Source organism: Coregonus clupeaformis, unplaced genomic scaffold (genome assembly GCF_020615455.1).
Source record: "Coregonus clupeaformis isolate EN_2021a unplaced genomic scaffold, ASM2061545v1 scaf2395, whole genome shotgun sequence".
Lineage (NCBI taxonomy): Eukaryota > Metazoa > Chordata > Actinopteri > Salmoniformes > Salmonidae > Coregonus > Coregonus clupeaformis.
In genome coordinates this window covers 33,181-58,855 of record NW_025535849.1, presented here as the reverse complement: position 1 = coordinate 58,855, position 25,675 = coordinate 33,181, and the positions used below count along the sequence as shown (strand labels likewise).

Below are 25,675 nucleotides of genomic sequence, written 5' to 3'. Positions count from 1 at the left end.
ATAAAATAAAAACATTGCGAGACTGTTATTTTGACAAACAAGTCACCAGATTAGTTGAAGGACCTTTTTTTTTTAAAATACCTCCGCTGCTGGAACGTGTGTCCCTTCCCCCGCCCCCCACTGACAGCTTTGTTCTCACTCTTGGTTGTTACAAGCAGCGTGGCAGTGTGTGAGTGAGAAGGAAAGCTCTGTGCAGCACTACCATCATTACTCACCGCACCAGGGAAAGTATTCACCCCCCTTGGCATTTTTCCTATTTTGTTGCCTTACAACCTGGAATTACAATGGATTTTGGGGAGGTTTGTATCATTTGATTTACACAGCATGTCTACCACTTTGAAGATGCCATTTCTTTTTTTGTGTGAAAAAAACAAGAAATAAGACAGAAAAACTGAAAACTTGAGCGTACATAACTATTCACCCCCCAGAAGTCAATACTTTGGAGAGCCACCTTTTGCAGCAACTACAGCTGCAAGTCTCTTGGGGTATGTCTCTATAAGCTTGGCACATCTAGCCACTGGGATTTTTGCCCATTCTTCAAGGCAAAACTGCTCCAGCTCCTTCAAGTTGGATGGGTTCCGCTGGTGTACAGCAATCTTTAAGTCATACCACAGATTCTCAATTGGATTGAGGTCTGGGCTTTGACTAGGCCATTCCAAGACATTTAAATGTTTCCCCTTAAACCACTTGAGTGTTGCTTTAGCAGTATGCTTAGGGTCATTGTCCTGCTGGAAGGTGAACCTCTGTCCCAGTCTCAAATCTCTGGAAGACTGAAACAGGTTTCCCTCAAGAATTTCCCTGTATTTAGCGCCATCCATCATTCCTTCAATTCTGACCAGTTTCCCAGTCCCTGCCGATGAAAAACATCCCCACAGCATGATGCTGCCACCACCATGCTTCACTGTGGGGATGGTGTTCGCGGGGTGATGAGAGGTGTTGGGTTTGCAACAGACATAGCGTTTTCCTTGATGGCCAAAAGCTCAATTTTAGTCTCATCTGACCAGATTACCTTCTTCCATATGTTTGGGGAGTCTCCCACATGCCTTTTGGCGAACACCAAACATGTTTGCTTATTTTTTTCTTTAAGCAATGGCTTTTTTTTCTGCCCACTCTTCCGTAAAGCCCAGCTCTGTGGAGTGTACGGCTTAAAGTGGTCCTATGGACAGATACTACAATCTCCACTGTGGAGCTTTGCAGCTCCTTCAGGGTTATCTTTGGTCTCTTTGTTGCCTCCTTGCTTGGTCCGTGAGTTTTAGTGGGCGGCCCTCTCTTGGCAGGTTTGTTGTGGTGCCATATTCTTTAAATTTTTTAATAATGGATTTAATGGTGCTCCGTGGGATGTTCAAAGTTTCGGATATTTTTTTATAACCCAACCCTGATCTGTACTTCTCCACACCTTTGTCCCTGACCTATTTGGAGAGCTCCTTGGTCTTCATCGTGCACTTGCTTGGTGGAGCCCCTTGCTTAGTGGTGTTGCAGACTCTGGGGCCTTTCAGATCAGGTGTATCTATACTGAGATCATGTGACAGATCACGTGACACTTAGATTGCACACAGGTGGACTTTATTTAACTAATTATGTGACTTCTGAAGGTAATTGGTTGCACCAGATCTTATTTAGGGGCTTCATAGCAAAGGGGGTGAATACATATGCAAGCACCACTTTTCCCGTATTTTTTTTTTTGAAACAAGTAATTTTTTTTCATTTCACTTCACCAATTTGGACTATTTTGTGTATGTCCATTACATGAAATCCAAATAAAATCCATTTAAATTACAGGTTGTAATGCAACAAGATAGGAAAAGCCAAGGGAGATTAATACTTTTGCAAGTCACTGAAATTGTTGTTTGCAACAACAAAGTACATTTAAGTAAAAAGTGTATGAATGTGACTTAACTTTGATATGTTAACGAACGTGAGCAACTATAAGCTTTCTCCTGGCTAGTAGCTAGTTAGCTTTACATGTACATTTGTAGTTTTGTATTTTTTTGCTGTGTCAGGTTATATCTAACTAGCTAACACTGGGTAGTTCTGGCTGTGTGAAAAACCTATGGTGAATGTTTTGAAGCCAATAATCCTTGCTAGCTACAGAATTACTTGCACAATCACTGTCTTAGTCTTCATTATAGGGTCAGCAAGTTAGCAATGGATGTGCCACCAGTCAAGAAGATAAATAAAACACACTACCCCTGGCAAACTATCTGGACAAATTTTGCACTTTCAGCTTAGATGTCTTTAAATTCATCACAGTGATTATGGGTCATGAAGGTGTGTTACATGTTTCTATGTATGTCATTCAAATGGTAAGGGACAACTCGCATGCAGCTTGTTATGTTGAATCCAGTACCGTATATTAAATACATGTATCAACTCTCCATCTAAGTGTTAAATATCTTTTTGCATATTGAATTATCTGATACCAGAGAAACTCATCATAACTGTGATACATGAGCAGTCAGTATGCCTTTCCTACAAAATGTACAGACATTACACTCTACAGTGCATTTGGAAAGTATTCAGACCCCTTCCCTTTTTCCACATTTTGTTACGTTACAGCCTTATTCTAAAATTGATTCAATCCTCACCAATCTAAATACAATACCCCATAATGACAAAGCGAAAACAATTTATTTGAAATTTTTGCAAATGTATAAAAATATTTATATTTTATAAAAGTATTTAGAACCTTTGCTATGAGACTCGAAATTGAGATCATGTGCATCCTGTTTCCATTGATCATCCTTGAGATGTTGCTACAACTTGATTGGAGTCCACCTGTAGTAAATTCAACTGATTGGACATGATTTGGAAAGGCACACCTGTCTATATAAGGTCCCACAGTTGACAGTGCACATCAGAGCAAAAACCAAGCCATGAGGTCGTAGGAATTGTTCGTAGAACTCCGAGACAGGATTGTGTCGAGGCACAGATCTGGGGAAGGGTACATAAAAATGTCTGCAGCATTGTAGGTCCCCAAGAACACAGTGGCCTCCATCATTCTTAAATGGAAGAAGTTTGGAACCACCAAAACTCTTCCTAGAGTTGGCCGCCAAGCCAAACTGAGCAATCGGGGTAGAAGGGCCTTGGTCAGGGAGGTGACCAAGAATCCGATGGTCACTCTGACAGAGCTTCAGACTTCCTCTGTGGAGATGGAAGAAACTTCCAGAAGGACAACCATCTCTGCAGCACTCCACCAATCAGGCCTTTATGGTAGATTAGCCAAATGGATGCCACTCCTCAGTAAAAGGCACACGACATCCCACTTGGAGTTTGCCAAAAGGCACCTAAAGGACTCTCAGACCATGAGAAACAAGATTCTCTGGTCTGATGAAACCAATTTTGAACTCTTTGGCCTGAACGCAAAGTGTCACATCTGGAGTAAACCTGGTACCATCCCTACGGTGAAGCATGGTGGTGGCAGCATCATGCTGTGGGGATGTTTTTCAGAGGCAGGGACTGGGAGACTAGTCAGGATTGAGGGAAAGATTAACGGAGCAAACTACAGAGAGATCCTTGATAAAAACCTGCTCCAGAGCGCTCAGGACCTCAGACTGGGGCGAAGGTTCACCTTCCAACAGGACAATGACCCTAAGCACACAGCCAAGACAACGCTGGAGTGGCTTCGGGAAAAAGCCTCTGATTGTCCTTGAGTGACCCAGCCAGTGCCCGGACTTGAACCCGATCTAACATCTCTAGAGAGACCTGAAAATAGCTGTGCAGCGACGCTCCCTATCCAACCTGACAGAGCTTGAGAGAATCTGCAGAGAAGAATGGGAGAAACTCCCCAAATACAGGTGTGCCAAGCTTGTAGCGTCATACCGAAGAAGACTCGAGGCTGTAATCGCTGCCAAAAGTGCTTCAACAAAGTACTGAGTAAATACTTATGTAAATGTGATCTGTTTTTTATTTTTATACATTTGCTAAAAAATCTCAAAACCTGTTTTTTCATTGTCATTATGGGGTATTGTGTGTAGATTGATCAGTGGGAAAAAATATGTCATCAATTTTAGAATAAGGCTGTAACATAACAAAATGTGGAAAAAGTCCAGGGGTCTGAATACTTTCCGAATGCACAGCTATTTTCAATCTCAATCTTAATTCATTTGATGGATAAATATAATTTAGAATTTTAAAATGGTTCTATTTGGCCTTGGGTGGTATAGGGAAAGACATAAATGTCTTCTTATTTTCTTGGTTACAGCTACATCAACAATTTTACAGATTTAATTCCTTTTTAACTGTTCTGGGAATAATTATTTGGAAATAACTTGCCTGACATTTTTATTGTTACACTCCTTATCCTGCAAACAACAGCCATCTACACTACCGGTCAAAAGTTTAGAACACCTACTCATTCAAGGGTTTTTCTTTATTTTTACTATTTTCTACATTGTAGAAAATAGTGAAGACATCACAACTATGAAATAACACATATGGAATCATGTAGTAACCAAAAAAGTGTTAAACAAATGAAAATATATTTTATACTTGAGATTCTTCAAATAGCCACCCTTTGCCTTGATGACAGCTTTGCACACTCTTGGCATTCTCTCAACTAGCTTCACCTGGAATGCTTTTCCAACAGTCTTGAAGGAGTTCCCACATATGCTGAGCACTTGTTGGCTGCTTTTCCTTCACTCTGCGGTCCGACTCATCCCAAACCATCTCAATTTGGTTGAGGTCGGGGGATTGTGGAGGCCAGGTCATCTGATGCAGCACTCCATCACTCTCCTTCTTGGTCAAATAGCCCTTACACAGCCTGGAGGTGTGTTGGGTCATTGTCCTGTTGAAAAACAAATGATAGTCCCACTAAGCCCAAATCAGATGGGATGGCGTATTGAAACTACTGAACACATTTTATTTTACTGTGATCATATTTCCACTTTCTGGGTGGAGTTTCATGATTTATTATTTGAAATAATGTTAATATTATATTGATGTCAAATTTGGTTTATATAAGTATACAGACCTTTTACAGCCTCAAGTCTTCTTGGGTATGACGCTACAAGCTTGGGACACATGTATTTGAGGAGTTTCTCACATTCTTCTCTACAGATCCTCTCAAGCTCTGTCAGGTTGGATGGGGAGCATCGCTGCACAGCTATTTTCAGGTCTCTCCAGAGATGTTAGATCGGGTTCAAGTCCGGGCTCTGGCTGGGCCACTCAAGGACATTCAAAGACTTGTCCTGAAGCCACTCCTGCATTGTCCTGGCTGTGTGCTTAGGGTCATTGTCCTGTTGGAAGGTGAACCTTCGGCTCAGTCTGAGGTCCTGAGCGCTCTGGAGCAGGTTTTCATCAAGGATCTCTCTGTACTTTGCTCTGTTCATCTTTCCCTTGATCCTGACTAGTCTCCCTGCCGCTAAAGAACATCCCCACAGCATGATGCTGCCACCACCATGTTTCACCATAGGGATGGTATTTGGCCAGATGATGAGCTGTGCCTGGTTTCCTCCAGACATGACGCTTGGCATTCAGGCCAAAGAGTTCAATCTTGGTTTCATCACACCAGAGAATGTTGTTTCTCATGGTCTGAGAGTCCTTTAGGTGCCTTTTGGCAAACTCCAAGCAGGCTGTCATGTGCCTTTTACTGAGGTGTGGCCACTCTACAATAAAGGCCTGATTGGTGGAGTGCTGCAGAGATGGTTGTCCTTTTGGAAGCTTCTCCCATCACCACAGAGGAACTCTAGAGCTCTGTCAGATTTTGCTCTGACATGCATTGTCAACTGTGGGACCTTACATAGACAGGTGTGTGCCTTTCCAAATCATGTCCAATCAATAGAATTTACCACAGGTGGACTCCAATCAAGTTGTAGCAACATCTCAAGGATGATCAATGGAAACAGGATTCACCTGAACTCAACTGGTTTGAATGCTTATGTAAATAAGGTATTTCCGTTTTTTATTTTTTATACATTTGCAAAAAAATTTAAAAACCTGTTTCGCTTTGTCATTATGGGGTATTGTGTGTAGATTGATGAGGGAAAATAATTTAATCAATTTTAGAAAAAGGCTGTAACGTAACAAAATGTGGAAAAAGTGAAGGGGTCTGAGTACTTTCCGAATGCAATGTATGTTTGTACAATTTGGAAAGTTTAATTAAAAAGTCAGCACGCTGTCTTTTACGATGATGTATTTAAACCCTGGATAGTGGTCCTCTGTAGCTCAGCTGGTAGAGCATGGCGCTTGTAACGCCAAGGTAGTGTGTTCGATCCCCAGGACCACCCATACACAAAAAAACAATAATGTATGCATGATTGCAAGTCGCTCTATTTGTAAGTCGCTCTGGATAAGAGCGTCTGCTAAATGACGAAAATGTAAATGATAGCTTATGCTATGTATTGGCCATTGAGAGGCTTTGAAGCCACCGGCCTGCCATATTGGCACTCCCCAGTAGAAGCAGTCCTCCATAAATGTTTCAAGGACAAAATTACATCTATTTAAATATTTTTTGTTGTAGTGGGGACAGTAACATTAGTAATCTAAACAAATTATACTTTAAGGAAAATGTTTTTTTGTGTGTTTTTTTTAATGTTTAGCTCACATAATATAATTTAAAAGTTTGCATTAAGGTGTCTGTAATAAATAAAATGTGTCAAAAATGAATGTAGACAATAATAAATGCATTTCTATAAATGTGTCAAAATGAATGTAGATATTAATAAATGCATTTCTATAGATGGGTTAGCTTACAAACGTCACGAAAATGGCATGTGCGTTTCCATGGGGCAGAATTCAGCGTGTTGTTGTGTTTCTGGATGGCCAGATTGCTAGCAAGAATGACAAGAAACTGCCATGTGGGGAATCGCATGTGTCTCGTTTCAGTTCGTTTCATCTTGTTATTGATACCATGTCTTGTTTTGAGGTGTTTTTACTAATTTCATGTCAATGCTAATATGGCAAAAAAAAAATCGCTAGATATCTTGTTATTATATCCATAATCTTTGGTTCTAGTGCGCTGTTCAGCAGGAGGACGGACATAACGTTGGGCAACGTTCAGATAGAAATGTATTATGTATAACAAACATGCCTCTCTGATTCTAAGGAATCATGTCAGTTCAATTCATGGCATTTCTATGAACAACATGCCCAGGCGAACCCGCTGATGCTCCCTTTGGTGACAATCTCAGTCAGGTAGAGAAGCCACTTCCCATTGGTCACCTCGAAGGGCCACTCAAACTCCATGACCAGGGTCCCCAGCGCACCCAGAGGCTCTCCCTCCACTGACACCTGGTGGTAGAATGGTGTTATCACAGTCACCACAGGAAAGACACATGGCAACAGAATGGATATAGATATAAAAATGACAATGTATACAGAGCTGACGGGATTCCTCATTCTGTGTGACAACAAAGCATGTCTGTTCTACATAAATAATTTATATCTAAATGTTCTGTAATGTGATCCATTTTATTTGGGGTCTCTTTCCCCACAACATCACAAGAAGAAGCAGTGTGGTGTTTATAGTAATATTAACCACATATTATTTATTTTTTTGTGCCAACACCTAGCTACATCTAGCTCACCCACAGGACTTCAGACAACTGGCAAAATATTTCCAGCACATATTACTTCACAAAACTGTTCAGCCTACAATTACAGGTCAGAGTTAACGGGAAACATCACTCACTAGCCCACAACATGGCTGACATTAGCTAAGTGTTGGTGTCTCACGTTGAAGGTGTATTCCACCAGACTGCCCACATCACTGGTGGTGTTCATAGCTGACCCTCCCGTCACCTCTCTGCTGAAGTAGGTCTGGACCAGGGGCTTCTCTCTGTTTAGAGAGGGGGAGGAAGAAGAAGAAGGAGGAGGATGACAATGGAAGTTAGAGTATTATGCAGGCTCTTAGCATTGCATCACGACAACATGGAGTATGTGTCTGAAGTTACACTTACATGGAAATGGAAGTCTGGATGGAGTTCTCTATCAGCAGGACCACAAGCACAGGGTACAGGTCATTCTGCTCACTTAACCTTGGGTAACAACACCAACATAAGTGTTTATTTGGCTAGTTTATTTAACCAATTATATTCATATTCCCCCCTTGGACATAAAGACTGACTGTTGTAAATGAGATAATGATATAATGATGTAGAGCGACGACAAATATCTCCTGTTACTTATGTAGACAACAGTAACTGAGACTCAATCTCCCTGGTGTTCAGGTTGATTCCTGATGTTTCAAAGATGAGCTGCAGAGAGACCTGCAAACCATGGGAGGGTCGTGAGATTTTAACTATCACAAATATACATTAAAATAGGGTTTGGCCCTCCTGTAGCTCAGTTGGTAGAGCATGGTGCTTGCAACGCAAGGGTTGTGGGTTTGATTCCCACGGGGGGCCAGTATGAAAAATGTATGCACTCACTAATTGTAAGTCGCTCTGGATAAGAGCGTCTGCTAAATGACTAAAATGTCAATTGGATCACAAAAAAATACAACTTTGGGGTGGCAGGTAGCTTAGTGGTTAAGAGCGTTGTGCCAGTAACCGAAGGTCGCTGATCCTGAGCCGACTAGGTGAAAAATCTGTCGATGTGCCCTTGAGCAAGGCACTTAACCCTAATTGCTCCTGTAAGTCGCTCTGGATAAGAGCGTCTGCTAAATGACTAAAATGTAAAACCAATGATGTGATATACTGTATAATCTCTATGGGTAAAAACAGTATGGCCTTACCATCTCATTGCTCCTCAGTGGATTCCCCAGCTCACACATAACAGTCTTCTCAGCACTACATTCCATGTCAGGATCCTACAAATAAATACACATAATCAATCAAATGTATTTTATAAAGCACCTTTTACATTAGCAGTTGTCACAAAGTGCTATTCCGATACCCAGCCTAAAACCCCAAAGAGCAAGCAATGCAGATGCAGAAGCCACAGTGGCTAGGACAAACTCCCTAGAAAGGCAGAAACCTAGAGAGGCTCCGAGGGGTGGTCAGTCCTCTTCTGGCTGTCCGAGGTGGCGATTAAAAGAGTACATGGCCATTTAGGCCAGATCGTTCTTTAAGACGTTCAAACTATCATAGATGACCAGCAGGGTGTAGTAATAACCACAGTGATTATAGAGGGTGCAACAGTTGAACACCTCAGGAGTAAATGTCAGTTGGCATTATGACACTATTACCTGTATGTACAGAACATAGTTGACAGAGCAATTAAAGGCAATGGACCTGTTAATAGTCAGACTTTACCTAACCCTTTATCACCCTCTGGTGGATTTACCTGGGAGCGCATGCCAGAGTATCTGAGAGTGGAGGGGATGAAGATGTTGAGCATGGCTTGGTGGGCGTCCTCAGCTACCTTCCCAGGGCCAGGCAGGTTAGCTACCTCCACTAGTAGCATCACCTTCTTCACATTACTTCTGTACTGTAGCAATTGGTGGTTCCCCTGACTGCGTACAAACAGAGCAGCACAGTTAATGTATAAGGGACCATGGACAGAATATTGCACCAGAGGGAGAACGTGTGAATCTGAAGCACTGGGATCCAAACCCATTTTTGGTGGGGACCTACATGATTTGATAGAGTTGTGGTTTGATCAAGGAGTGCAAGGTCTCTAACATCCACCAGCTCCGTGATGTCGTCTTGGAGGAGTGGAAGAGGACTCCAGTGGCAACCTGTGAAGCTCTGGTGAACTCCATGCCCAAGAGGGTTAAGGCAGTGCTGGAAAATGATGGTGGCCACACAAAATATTGACACTTTGGGCCCAATTTGGACATTTTCACTTAGGGGTGTACTCACTTTTGTTGCCAGCGATTTAGACATTAATGGCTGTGTGTTAAGTTATTTTGAGGGGACAGCAAATTTACACTGTTATACAAGCTGTACACTCACTACTTCACATTGTAGCAAAGTGTCATTTCTTCAGTGATGTCACATGAAAAGATATACTCAAATATTTACAAAAATGTGAGGGGTGTACTCACTTTTGTGAGATACTGTGTGTGTATGTATATATATATATATATATATATATATATATATATATATATTTCACCATTGATATAGATAGCTTATACACCAATATCAACACAGTAGTAGGGATAGAGGCAGTTAGAACACTTTTCAATAGGTTTCCAGATAGGGATAGACTGGACAATGACATATTAGAACTATTAGAGATCAGCCTGACAAGCAATGACTTCATGTTTAATGGTAGGCACTACTTACAGGTGGATGGAACAGCTATGGGTAAGAAATGTACACCTGCATATGCGAACATTTACATGGCTGAATGGGAGAGAGAGGTACTGGCAAAGTGCCCGTTCCAACCCACCTTCTATTTTAGACGACATCATAGGAGCTTGGCCCCATGACATCACACGTTTCACAGATTTCATTAATATTCTCAATAATCACCATGCATCAACCATGCATCAATTCAAGTTAAATACACAATAGATTACAACGTATAGTTCTTAGAGTAACATTGATTTTCAATGTATTCAGACTGACCATCTGCCCGATACCACATGAATTACATACATTTGAAGTCGGAAGTTTACATACACTTAGGTTGGAGTCATTAAAACTCATTTTTCAACCACTCCACAAATTTCTTGTTAACAAACTATAGTTTTGGCAAGTCGGTTAGGACATCTACTTTGTGCATGACACAAGTCATTTTTCCAACAATTGTTTACAGACAGATTATTTAACTTATAATTCACTGTATCACAATTCCAGTGGGTCAGAAGTTTACATACACTAAGTTGACTGTGCCTTTAAATAGCTTGGAAAATTCCATGGCTTTAGAAGCTTCTGATAGGCTAATTGACATCATTTGAGTCAATTGGAGGTGTACCTGTGGATGTATTTCAAGGCCTACCTTCAAACTCAGTGCCTCTTTGCTTGACATCATGGGAAAATCAAAAGAAATCAGCCAAGACCTCAGAAAAAAAATTGTAGACCTCCACAAGTCTGGTTCATCCATGGGAGCAATTTCCAAACACCTGAAGGTACCATGTTCATCTGTACAAACAATAGTATGCAAGTATAAACACCATGGGACCATGCAGCTGTCATACCGCTCAGGAAGGAGATGCGTTCTGTCTCCTAGAGATGAACGTACTTTGGTGCGAAAAGTGTAAATCAATCCCAGAACAACAGCAAAGGACCTTGTGAAGATGCTGGAGGAAACAGGTACAAAAATATCTATATCCACAGTAAAACGAGTCCTATATCGACATAACCTGAAAGGCCGCTCAGCAAGGAAGAAGCCACTGCTCCAAAACCGCCATAAAAAAGCCAGACTACGGTTTGCAACTGCACATGGGGACAAAGATTGTACTTTTTGGAGAAATGTCCCCTGGTATGATGAAACAAAAATAGAACTGTTTGGCCATAATGACCATCGTTATGTTTGGAGGAAAAAGGGGGAACTTGCAAGCTGAAGAACACCATCCCAACCATAAAGCATGGGGGTGGCAGCATCATGCTGTGGGGGTGCTTTGCTGCAGGAGGGTCTGGTGCACTTCACAAAATAGATGGCATCATGAGGAAGGAAAATTATGTGGATATATTGAAGCAACATCTCAAGACATCAGTCAGGAAATTAAAGCTTGGTCGCAAATGGGTCTTCCAAATGGACAATGACCCCAAGCATACTTCCAAAGTTGTGGCAAAATGGCTTAAGGACAACAAAGTCAAGGTATTGGAGTGGCCATCACAAAGCCCTGACCTCAATCCTATAGAACATTTGTGGGCAGAACTGAAAATGCGTGTGCGAGCAAGGAGGCCTACAAACCTGACTCAGTTACACCAGCTCTGTCAGGAGGAATGGGCCAAAATTCACCCAATTTATTGTGGGAAGCTTGTGGAAGGCAACCCGAAACATTTGACCCAAGTTTAAAAATGTAAAGGCAATGCTACCAAATACTAATTGAGTGTATGTAAACTTCTAAACCACTGGGAATGTGATGAAAGAAATAAAAGCTGAAATAAATCATTTTCTCTACTATTCTGACATTTCACATTCTTAAAATAAAGTGGTGATCCTAACTGACCTAAGAAAGGGCATTTTTACTAGGATTAAATATCAGGAATTGTGAAAAACTGAGTTTAAATGTATTTGGCTAAGGTGTATGTAAACTTCCGACTTCAACTGTATCTTCCTCTGTGTTTTCCACATACCTGGAGTAAGGCTTCAGTCTCTCGTTAGCAAACTTAGCTGTTAGCTGCAGGTTACTAGTGCACTTGTTGTCTGAGCCACACTCTTTCTGGATGTTCATCTGCAAAAAAGGGGAAGAAAGAGTTTGAAAACATACTCATCACTACATACTCACTGGAATCAGGTTATTCATAAATCAGTAACATACCTTTTTCCTTGCAGTGACTTTCTGTTTGTGGGTCAATACAGGGTAGGAGTCCAGGTTCTGCAGGGCCTTCCTGACTTTGGGTTTCTGTTCATCCAGGGACACATTGAGGGAGAAAACCACCGGCTCCAGCATGTCCCTCACATAATCCTGGAGAAGATGATACAGATGAGTGTGTGTGCCTGTCCTGTGTGATCAGTCATATGCGTGTGTGTGTACAGTATTTTACCTCTACTCTGAGCTCCAGCACCTGACAGTCTTGGGAGATGGCATTGTGAGGAAGCCTGTGTAGGTGTCATGCTTATTGTCCAGGAAGTGAACTCGAGGGTGCCGGCGATCCATGTCAGCTTCCATTGTGTACTTCACCGCTACACAGGGAAGAAAGACAAAAGTAGTTAGATGTACAGTCAGGAATAAGTACAGGCCAGGTGTATATACTGTATGAGGATGTATTAGAAAGGGAATAGCACTCACTTATGTTTTTCTTGAAATCTTTGTTTCCATTGCTGAGTGTGTAGGAGAAACACACTGTCACGGTCACACTGTAGAAGACATAAAGAAGAGACGGTAACAATTAATTTTAAGGGGTCCTTATTACAGTGTAATTACATACAGTATGTAATTACACTGTAGCAAGTATTGTATTTAAATTGTAATAATTCATAGTTATACTGTAACTGGTGGTAATTGCAGTCTGTAATTACAGAGGTGTAACTGAAAATGCTTGTTACCATGCTTGTTACAAGTTTCTGATAGCATCCGAAAGCACCATACTTCAGCCTGCACAAACCAACTGATAAGTGTTGAAAACCGACCACCTCAATGACACAACTATAATAATAATAATAATAATAATATGCCATTTAGCAGACGCTTTTATCCAAAGCGACTTACAGTCATGCGTGCATACATTTTTATTTTATTTTTTGTGTATGGGTGGTCCCGGGGATCGAACCCACTACCTTGGCGTTACAAGCGCCGTGCTCTACCAGCTGAGCTACAGAGGACCACAAATGCAACTATGCAACAAAGGGCTCTGGAGTCTGATCCCCAGGCCCAGGTCAAGCTTTCGTTTCAAATTCATGGAAGCTTATGAGCACTATGGAAAAAACGTGGGGTTCACATAAAAAATAGTTTAAATTGTTAAATCATTTAACGGTGTATTTGACCTGGATAGCAACAGTATCTTGACAAGCTTAACAATGGTTCAGTTACATTATTGAGCATTAATTAAACATTTTTAGACACATTAATAAACAGTTATGGTTACAATTGTGAGATAGTCATTCAGTACTTGCCAAATTGTGAGCCTATTAAGCTAGGTTGAATAATGGTTAATAAATGCACTTAAAATGGTGTGAAGGAGACTCAATAGTGTTCCTATACTCATTGTATATGGATTCAAAGTATTTATTGAAATGTTTTAACTGGATTATTGGGATGCAATATTATTTATTTTCTGTATCAATTCATTTAATCCATAACCTGCGCTTTCTATCATCTCCAAGCATTTCCTGTTGTATTGCATTGCTCATTATAATGCCTAATTGGTGGGAGTGGCTAATCGGCAAAGGTGCCTGCAATCTGTAATCAGGGCCTGTGTTTTCTTGAAAAGGTGTGTTTCCTGAATGTGTGGAAGAGCCATTTGTTTTAGCCACCAGCCATGTGCGTTTACTTTGTAAGTCTGTAGGTTTTTTTTAAATACTGTACCTGAAGTACTTCTATAACTATTTATTTCGTAGTTCCTCTTTTAAGCCTTTTCGATGACACGGTATCGGCCAGCCTGTCACAATAAGACCAACTATTATTCCATCATGTAACCTTGCAAGGGTTTCACGGTTGAAGAACATTCTTAGTTTTGGATGGGATCCATTGGTGCACTTATTTATTTCACTTGGTAATGAGTAGTAAGTAATTATATGGTAATTGCTCATAGGCACCTATAAAGTTACACTTTAAATATCTAAATCCTGTGTACCACCTATTAATTACATTGTACTTAGGCAGATAGTACATGTACTCTGTGGTGTACTAGTGTGTTTACCCTCCCACATGGATGGCGCTTCCAGAAGCTTTAAAATGAGGGCCATGCTGTTAGGATGGGAAATGTACTATATACACTATATATACAAATGTATGTGGACAACCCTTCAAATTAGTGGATTTGGCTATTTCAGTCACACCCGTTGCTGACAGGTGTATAAAATCGAGCACACAGCCATGCAAAACATTGGCAGTAGAATGGCCTTACTGAAGAGCTCAGTAACTTTCAATGTGGCACCATCATAAGATGCCACCTTTCCAAGTCAGTTGGTCAAATCTCTGCCCTGCTAGAGTTTCCCCGGTCAACTGGAAGTGCTGTTATTGTGAAGTGGAAACGTCTAAGAGCAACAACGGCTCAGCCGCGAAGTGGTAGGCCACACAAGCTCACAGAACAGGACCGCTGAGTGCTGAAGCGCGTAGCGTGTAAAAATTGTCTGTCCTCGGTTGAAACACTCACTACCGAGTTCCAAACTGCCTCTGAACGTCAGCACAAGAACTGTTCGTCGGGAGCTTCATGAAATGGGTTTCCAGGGCCGAGCAGCCGCAGACAAGCCTAAGATCACCATGCGCAATGCCAAGCGTCGGCTGGAGTGGTGTAAAGCTCGCCGCCATTGGACTCTGGAGCAGTGGAAACACATTCTCTGGAGTGATGAATCATACTTCACCATCTGACAGATGAATCTGGGTTTGCCGGATGCCAGGAGAATGCTACCTGCCCCAATGCATAGTGCCAACTGTAAAGTTTGGTGGAGGAGGAATAATGGTCTGGGGCTGTTTCTCATGGTTCGGGCTAGGCCCCTTTTTCTACCCTTTAGTATGTGTACTTTACTGTATTTATACTTGGGATATCGCTTTTCAACAGTAGAAGTAAAAACATTGCTGGAGGACGTCTTTAAAATGAGGCCGGGTTGTCAGGATGGGTAATGTACTGTATAAGTACACATTATTTACAAATAAGTACCCCTCACCATACACTTCACTTTTAACTACTTGGATGGCAAGGAGTTTCAGGTTGTCATAATGGGTAATGTAAAAACATGTATTATAATGGAATGCAAAATGTTATATTTTGGTTAACTACAAAAACAAAAGTACATACACAACCACGTCGTGGCAACTCAAGCACAAGGTAGACCCCAGTCAGTGAAGTTGACCTATAACAGTTTTTGTAAATGTATCCAAGTTAACCCAGATGGTACACTTTTTGGGGGCAAGTGCTAGCAACAACATTGAGTGGATATTTTGAAGAGTGCGCATTCACAGGTAGGTAATTAGACCCTATTGAGCCTCCAAACTTTGTAATCTCGGACACCCAGCGTATCTGTACACAAGAGATTACAACCTTGTGACAGTTGTTACTGAATCGGATGCAGCTGAGAAGAAACAAAACACGAAATTGGTGAATTTTGTGGAAACTTGTCCTTTTGTAAGCTTTTGTTGTTACACCTTACAGACTGCAATTACAACCAGTTACATGTTGTTATTACAGTGTAACTATGAGTTATTACAATTAACTGCACTACTTGTTAGTGTAATTACACTGTAATAAGGACCCCTTAAAATGAACTGTTACCAAAGAACAGTTGACATTAATTGACTTTATACAGTGTGATCTGAGCGGAACCTTTCTCACCAGGGTTTGTTTCCAGGGGGACAAACGTTAGGGTCCACAATCTTTGGCTGCACAGTGATGTTCTTAGAGAGATGGATAACTGGACGAGCCCTGGAAAATGAACAATGTTAAAAGATTACACAAAGAATAAAAATACATACACAAAAATAAATATATTACTATCAAGAGCAGACATGTTGGAGGGACAGATTAAAGTGAGACAGAAACAAGATCAAAATGGATAAATATATCCGCATTTATTATGGCAGTTTTAGTTTATTAAATTCAATACATATTTATTGTTCACTACTTACCTGAGCAGAGCGATGCGGTCATCCAGAGAACCAACTAGGAGGTCAGGGTAACTGTTCTCATCCATGTCCATACCTCCGCTGATGGAATAACCAAAGGTCTGGAACCAACTACTACCCACTGACTTCCCCTCAATCACCTATAGAGGGCAACACGGACACGTTGCTAGCTACATAAATCACAATACAGTTAAAGATTCTCAACTGGGATATAGTCTGTCCTCTCCTCAACTCCTCCGTTCTCCTCTCCTCCGTGACCCGGAAACTGATAAGTGGTCGCCATATGTAGGAGAGTATCAATTGGTGGAGGATACTGAAGTGGAGAAGGAGAGTCTCATTTCATAGAAGTGCATTTGTATCCACGTTTCCTCTCCTCCCCCTCTCGCCTTGATTACCTTTGACCTTTTCCAAAAGGAGGGAGGACTGAGAAGAGGATGCGAGGAGTCAAGCAAAACCAATTGAAAATCTCCTCAAATCTTTCCCCCATTTCCCTGCATTTGCCTCAGTTCTCCCTGTCCTTTTGTATTCATAGCAGATAATGTATTGTGCATTACTGGGGGAATATTAATGAACTATGATCTATACTGAACACAAATATAAACGCAACATGTAAAGTGTTGGTCCCATGTTTCATGAGCTGAAATAAAAGATCCCAGACATTTTCCAGACGCACAAGAAGATTATTTCTCTCAAATGTTGTGCACACATTTGTTTACATCCCTGTTAGTGAGCATTTCTCGTTTGCCAAGATAGTCCATCCACCTGACAGGTGTGGCATATCAAGAAGCTGATTAAACAGAATGATCATTACACCTTGTGCTGGGGACAATAAAAGGCCAATCTAAAATGTGCAGTTTTGTCACACAACACAATACCACAGATGTATCAAGTTTTGAGGGAGCGTGCAATTGGCATACTGACTGCAGGAATGTCCACCAGAGCTGTTGCCAGAGAATGTAATGTTCATTTCTCTACCATAAGCCGCCTCCAACGTCTTTTTAGAGAATTTGGCAGTACGTCCAACCGGCCTCACAACCCCGACAAGGACCTCCACATCCGGCTTCTTCACCTGCGAGATCGTCTGGGACCAGTCACCCGGACAGCTGATGGGTCTTCACAGATGAATCCCGGTTTCAACTGTACTGGGCAGATGGCAGACAGCGTGTATGGTGTTGTGTGGGCGAGCGGTTTGCTGATGTCAACTTTGTGAACAGAGTTCCCCATGGTGGCGGTGGGGTTATGGTATGGGCAGGCATAAGCTACAGACAACGAACACAATTGCATTTTATCTATGGGAATTTGAATGCACAGAGATACCGTGATGAGATCCTGAGGCCCATTGTCATGCCATTCATCCGCCGCCATCATCTACTGTTTCAGCATGATAATACACAGCCCCATGTCGCAAGGATCTGTACACAATTCCTGGAAGCTGAATATGTCCCAGTCCTTCCATGGCCTGCATACTCACCAGACATGTCACCCATTGAGCATGTTTGGGATGCTCTGGATCGACGTGTACGATAGCGTGTTCCAGTTCCGGCCAATATCAAACAACTTCTCACAGCCATTGAAGAGTAGTGGGAGAACAATCCACAGGCCACAATCAACAGCCTGGTCAACTCTATGCAAAGGAGATGTGTTGCGCTGCATGAGGCTAATGGTGGTCACACCAGATACTGACTGGTTTTCTGATCCACACCCCTACCTTTTTTTTTAAAGGTATCTGTGACCAACAGATGCATATCTGTATTCCCAGTCATGTGAAATTCATAGATTAGGTCCTAATTTATTTATTTCAGTTGACTGATTGCCTTTTGTGAACTGTAACTCAGTAAACACGTATAAATTGTTGCATGTCGCGTTTATATTTTTCCGTGTATAAAATGAATCAAACCAGTCTAATTCCCTAATGGGTAATATTACGGTACCTGACTGGGCTCCTCAGAGATTCCCTTCTTGCTTCCCATAAAGATGTAGACCTTCCCAGACTCATGAAATGGGGCTCCTACTGCAAAGTCTATAGAGGAAATAGAAGCATTGGAAATACATGACCATACATTTAGGAAATTACTAATTAAGTTTGCTCAAACAATTAATAATCTGCATATCTGATGCATATAATACAAAGTAAGTAGTGCATAGTGTCATCCTGGATGTAAGCCCTTGTGCTGGCTGTATTTGGCCTCTAGGTGGCAGCAGCATGACAGCAGAAATGTTCTAATGGACTGGAGAGTCATTTATGACCTATCTGATGACACCAATTCTATTTGCCTCTATCATATTGGTGACATTGTACAATGGATTCTGATAGGAGGTTAACCATGATTCTCTTTGACCAAAGTAGATCTGATTCCAGTCCTCCTTGCGGTACAGTTCAGCACTGTTCTAATTCTTTAAAAGTGCATCTTTCCTTCTCCCTTTGAAGAAATCACTGATTATATTTTACTAGACAGGTGAAAGCCATGTGGTGGAGCCCTTGCAGTCACCTGTCCAATCATATCAAATGAGTGACTCCTTCAAGTAAGGGAGGAAGGAATTTGAACAATGCCCAAAACGTTACCATGGTATGTTAGTCCTACCTTGGAATCCATCTTGGTTGACGTCTCCAATGGCTGAAACTGCGAATCCAAAACCAGATGCCGCAGGACCCTTCAGTACCATGCTAGGAGTCTTCTGGAAAGATCCGTTCTCGTTCATGAAGACATACACCGCTCTTCCCTCATTCTCCTTACGGTCAAAGTAGAACGGGGCACCTACGATCAGGTCATTCCATCTAGGATGGTTAAAATAAAAAAGTGCACACACAAATATTAACACACAAGATACACAGATATTGTATCATTGTAGCATACCTGGATCACAATGCTGGTATCAGTGAATGGTTTACCAACCATTATACCTCCTTATTTTTTTATTATTATTGGCTTTCAGAGAGGTCAACATATCTGCTTAGCCTATGACATGGCATCATAATGCTTTATATCTTTTGGCTTGTCTCATGTGTTGCCAAAGTATGTTCTTGACAATGTGTTATTCAGTATAATCTTTATCTCTGACATACTAACAGGTAATGAAGACAAATGCTCATGTGTTTTGAGAAGAGAGAGCACACATGCCTCAGCCATGATGTATTGACAGATACCCTTTCTGAGGTGGTGAAACGACAAGGACCGTCTCTTTTCAATTCAGCCACTGTATACATTATCTGCATAAGTCAGGTAGAGCGTGTAATAGTAGAAGTAAAAACTACAGCTGAGGTAATACTGCTGATGGGCTGTTGGTACCATTTTATTTTACAGGGTGATATAATTTAAACTCAATAAATCACATATTAAAAGAATAATAAAATGTTCTCAATACTTTTCTCAAAAGATTAGCATTTGCTATTCTTTTGCCTTTGCGTTTGCTATTGTTTGGTTTCTGACTGCTAGATAATCAAGCTATTGGCATTTGGCACAGAGAGAGACCCACTAAAGCTGGGAATTTCCTATGGTCGGTGTTGACGTACTCGTCATTGTTGAGGTCGGTGACAGCTAGGCTGGTCGCGAAGTACGAGCCCACTTGTTCTCCTGGGGTGATGAACTCGGTTGTTAGGTCTGTGTCATCCTTCTTGGCCAGTGTCACCGAGCCCTTGGATTCATCTCTGGGAGACCCTGTTACTACCGAGAAGTCGTTTTGACTAAGCAACTTCCTGTCCTCATAGACGGAGTAACCTGTGGTGTTAAAACAACATTAAAACAATGTTGTAAAAACGTTACAGTTCCATTTATGGTATGTAGGCCTAATCAGTGGCCTTTAATCTTTCAACACTAAGGTAACTTCCTGTGATACAGTTGCCAGTTGCCATGCCACTATGCTAAACAGAGCACTGCTATCTAGATAGCATCTGGAGTTCCTCTTGTTCTCGTTCAATTCATAAGTTCAAAGAGATGTTTATCTTTATGAATGGGTGAGCGGTTATGTTTGCGAGTCCTTAGAAATGAAAAAGCACAAGACACAGTCCTAGTCTATCTACTGTGCCCTCTACCCTGTTCATCCAGAAATGGCTCTGCAAGCCAGGTCAACGATAGAGCCATACTACATGTAGCTATATCATCTGTTCAGTTACCCAAAGTCTTTGACATTCAAGTCCCACGAGTTTCCTGGATCAGGGTCTCTCCATGTTACATGAATGTTGCCTAGGTAACAAAGAAAAAAGAGAACAATACAGTTTCACACAAACTTTTAAGCCATGATGTTAGAGTTTACAGAAGAAGCTTTGAGGCTGCAACTATCTCTTTCTCTTTGAACTCCTTTGGCGCCCACCTTGCCACACGTAGCTTAGCGTTTAGATATGATGCTAGCAATGAATCAATGTTGTCAGTTAAGAAATAAAGAATTGAGGGGACTATGATCTGTTGTGAATAGTCACAGCTCAATGGTCAAAATGTACTACTCTATTGTTGACCTGTACTGAAAATGATTCAAATTAGCATAGGACTTCACAAAGTGTTTACCGTATGTGTTATGTATTAGGGTTGTATAGGCAGAGCATCATGGGTAAAGTGTGTGTTGAGATGAGCACGTTCAGATAAATGGCTGAACTAATTTCCTTCTCCCATCTCCTCATTATTGAATTGTTATGAAGACGTGGTTATGAAACCCACGCGACATAACAGTATGACTGTGACATTGCGTAATGTTATTGGCCCAGCTCGCTGACACCAACAGGAATACAGAGAGTCAAGTGTTTTTGGTGTCTTGAGGACCTAACATTCCCTGAAACCAGGTGGTGCGAGAACAAGTGGTGCTGTAGAGCAGTTAAAATTCAAGTCTCACATCCATGTAAATCTCAGGTCTCATACCTCGCTGATACAGCACCTTCAGAAAGTATTCATACCCCTTGACTTATTCCACATTTTGTTGCATTAACAACCTGAATTTAAAATTTATTATTTAATTTGTTTTACCTTTATTTAACTAGGCAAGTCAGTTAAGAACAAATTATTATTTACAATGACGGCCTATATATATATATATATATACACTACCGGTCAAAAGTTTTAGAACACCTACTCATTCAAGGGTTTTTCTTTATTTTTACTATTTTCTACATTCTAGAATAATAGTGAAGCCCAAACCAGATGTCTAAGTATTCACACCCCTGTGAATACCTGTTAGAATCACCTTTGGCAGCGATTACAGCTGAGTCTTTCTGGATAAGTCTCGAAGAGCTTTGCACACCTGGATTGTACATTGGCACATAATTCTTTAAAAAATGATTCTGTCAAGATGGTTGTTGATCATTGCTAGACAGCCATTTTCAAGTCTTGCCATTTTCAAGTCTTGCAATTGATTTTCAAGCCGATTTCAGTCAAAACTTTAACTAGACCACTCAAGAACATTCAATTTTGTCTTGGTAAGCAACTCCATTGTATATTTGGCCTTGTGTTTTAGGTTATTGTCCTGTTGAAAGGTGATTTTCTCTCCCAATGTCTGTTGGAAAGCAGACTGAACAAGGTTTTCTTCTAGGATTTTGCCTGTGCTTAGCTCTATTCCATCTCTTTGTATCCTAAAAAAATTGAAAATATGAAGAGTGGTACTCAGTGATGTGTTGTGTTGGATTTGCCCCAAACATAATGCTTTGTATTCAGGATGTAAAGTGAATTTCTTTGCCACATCTTTTGCAGTATTACTTCAGTGACTTATTGCAAACAGGATATATGTTTTAGAATATTTATATTATGTACAGGCTTTCTTCTTTTCACTCTGTCATTTAGGTTAGTATTGTGGAGTAACTACAATGTTGTTGATCCATCCTCAGTTTTATCCTATCACAGCCATTCAACTCTGTAACTGTTTTAAAGTCACCATTGGCCTTACGGTGAAATCCCTGAGCGGTTTCCTTCCTCTCCGGCAACTGAGTTAGGAAGGGCGCTTGGTATCTTTGTAGTGACTGGGTATATTGATACACCATCCAAATTGTAATTAATAACTTCACCATGATCAAAGGGATATTCAATGTCTTTTTTTTTTTTTTTACCAATCTACCAATAGGTGCTCTTTTTTGCAAGGCATTGGAAAAACCTCCCAGGTCTTTGTGATTGAATCTGTGTTTCAAATTCAAACCTTGACTAAGGGACCTTACAGATAAGATGTGTGGGGTACAGAGATAAGGAAGTCATTCAAAAATCATCAGTCCATGCAACTTATTATGTGACTGGTTAAGCAAACTTTTACTCCTGAACGTATTTAGGCTTGCCATAACAAAGGGGTTGAATACTCATTGAAGGCAAAGAGAGTTTCAAAAGTGCCTGGCACCACCACTCCTACACAGGCCTCAGTGTTTAATCAACCAATCAAATGTTATTTGTCACAGTACATTATAAAATTGTACAGTACAAAAAATTTTGTGTGTGCACATGTGTGTGTATGTGTGTGTGTGTGGTGCATACTGTAGCTTATGCGAGGTGGAGGGGGCATTGTAGTTGCTTCCTTACCAATTGACCATAGCCACTACCCAAGCCTGAAGCGGGGTTGTTTCGGACGCATACAGTCCACATTCAAAGTTCCCAAATGGCAAAAACATTCAATGAGATCCAGGGATATGGTGCAACAAGAAGGTTTATTCTTCTTATATCTAACAATACATGATTCTCCAATCAACTTAAAGTATAGATTACTTGATGTGAAGAATACATAATATGGCCTGCTGTTCGTATGTCTGTATGTCTGTATGGTCAAAGGACTATACCGCTCCCCTGTCTAGCTAGGACTCCCCTCCCCTCGAAGGCCCAACTTCCTGCCTTTATCCTATCACTAACACACTTACCACAGTACAATGAATGGGCAAGAGGGGGAGACAAAAACGAAGTTACATCAATAACAAAGAGTCTCTGAGTCACAAATTTAAATGGTGTGTGAGAGAGAGAGAGAGAGAGAGAGAGAGAGAGAGAGAGAGAGAGAGAGAGAGAGAGAGAGAGAGAGAGAGAGAGAGAGACCCATATTTATGTTTATTTATTTTCCCATTTGTACTTTAACTATTTGCACATTGTTACAACACTGTATATATACATAATATGACATTTGAAATGTCTTTACTCTTTTGAAACTTCTGAGTGTAATGTTTACTGTTAATATTTATTGTTTATTTCACTTTTGTTTACTATCTACTTCACTTGCTTTGGCAATGTTAACACACGTTTCCCATGCCAATAAAGCCCTTAAATTGAATTGAATTGAATTGAGAGAGAGAGAGAGAGAGAGAGAGAGAGAGAGAGAGAGAGAGAGGAGGGAGAGGAGAGGAGAGGGAGAGAACAATAGAGTGGAGAGAACTGCATTGTATCACAAAGTTAGACAAAGGAGAAAGTGACACTACAAGCATGGTGGATGGTGTCTTTTTTTATGGGTAAACAGTCTTTTTTGGTAAACAGGTATCTGTCTTCCAGAAACGTATGTTTATTTGTTTATTTGGATCCCCATTAGCTTTTGCAGAGGCAGTGGCTATTCTTCCTGGGTCCACAAAAAACACAAAACATGGCAAGTAACAAAAAACACTTGTACACTGATAGACAAGGACAGTCACACAAATTTAAAATACAACGATATACAAACAATACAACTAAAAAATATCTAATAATAATAAATAAAAATAAAAATGTGCTGTGTTAGAGTGTGTATATGTGTGTGTCCCCTCACATTCCCCACTGTTCCATGAGATGTTGTTTAATATATTTTTAAAGGTAATTTTGCTGTTTGCTTGAGTAATTGGGGATGGAAGGGAGTTCCATACGATCATGGCTCTGTATAATACTGTGCTTTAGGCGTTAATTCATTTTGGACTTGGGGACTATGAAGAGACCCCCTGGTGGCATGTCTTGTGGGGTATGTTATGGGTGTCTGAGCTGAATGTTATTTCATTATGCAGACAATCTGGAATTTTCATTACAGTAATAATTCTCATAAAAATTAGAAGAGAAGCAGTTCATCTCTCGTCAACCCTCAACCAGGAAAGACTGGCATACATGTCGTTGATGTTAGTTCTGTATATGCAGTAAAGGGCAAGGTGTGCTGCTCTGTTTTGAGCCAGCTGCAGATTTGCTATTTCTTTCTTTCGGGCACTTGATATCTAAAGGGGTCCTAAAATTCCAAATCAAATCGCTAAATGATCCTTGGTATGACCATCTTAAACAATTCATATGTTAGCTTAGTAGAACACTCACTCCTTTAGGCTTTGGTTAAAGATATAGCAAATAGGTGTGGCAATACAGTCTTCTACCATTCTCACTAGTTTCCCATCAAGGTTGTCTAACAATGTCAACAGCTGATGTGGATGTGGTGTAGGAGTCAGGCGCAGGACACAGAAGCTTCGTCCAACAGACTTTACTAGACGACAAAATACAAACTAACGGGCCTCTACTAACCCGGAGGCGAGCGATTACGCAACAGTGCGCAAAACACCAAAATACAAACAGATTACGCAAATAGTGCGTCTGTGCTCAAAACATTGGAGCAAAAATCAATGGCACCTAATGACAGGCGGAACAATTACACACAACACACGACAAACAAAACGAGAAACTTATAAGGGACATAATGAACACTAAAAGGAAACAGGTGTACAAGGAAGACAAAACCAAACAAACATCGATAACATACAACGGTGGCAGCTAGTACTCCGGGGACGACGACCGCCGAAGCCTGCCCGAGCAAGGAGGAGGAGCAGCCTCGGCCGAAACCGTGACAAACAATAGTTTTTCCACCTCTCCCACACTAACTTGACCAAATTCAAAACAGCAATCCTTCTCTTTCATTATTAGATATTTTATACACAAAAATGATAGTTCACTGTTCAATGTTGTCATTTCACTTCTGAGGTTTCCCACTTTACTAGTGAAATAGTCATTGAAATTATAGGCAACATCGAAAGGTTTTGTTATAAATGACCAATCAACTTCAATGAACAATGGGGATGAATTGGGTTTACTGCCCATGATATCATTTAAGGTACTCCAAAGTCTTTTTCCATTTATCTTGTTTTGGTAATATAATTTATTCTTCTTTTTGTTAAGTTTAGTCACGAAATGTCTCAATTTACAGTATGTCAACCAATCAGCTGAGCAGCCTGACATGTTCGCCACCTCTTTTGCATCATTTCTTTGAACCATACAATTTTTCAATTCATCAACAATCCAGAGGGCTCTAACAGTTCATACAGTAAATTTCTTAACAGGTGCATGCTTATCTACAATTGGCATGAATCATTTAACAAATACTTATAGTGTTGCATCTGGATTCACTTTCTCATACACATCAGAACAATATACATTTCTTACATCTTCAACAAAAGAGTCTTGCGAAAACATTTTGTATGAAATACATTAGGCACAACCTTTGGCACTCTGGCTTTCCTAA

The 25,675-nt window shown here is 40.8% G+C and overlaps 1 pseudogene; it reads right to left on the bottom strand.

Annotated features, from left to right (window-relative positions):
* The window catches only part of LOC121546985, a 51,803-nt pseudogene that overhangs the window by 6,922 nt on the left and 19,206 nt on the right, over positions 1-25,675 (bottom strand).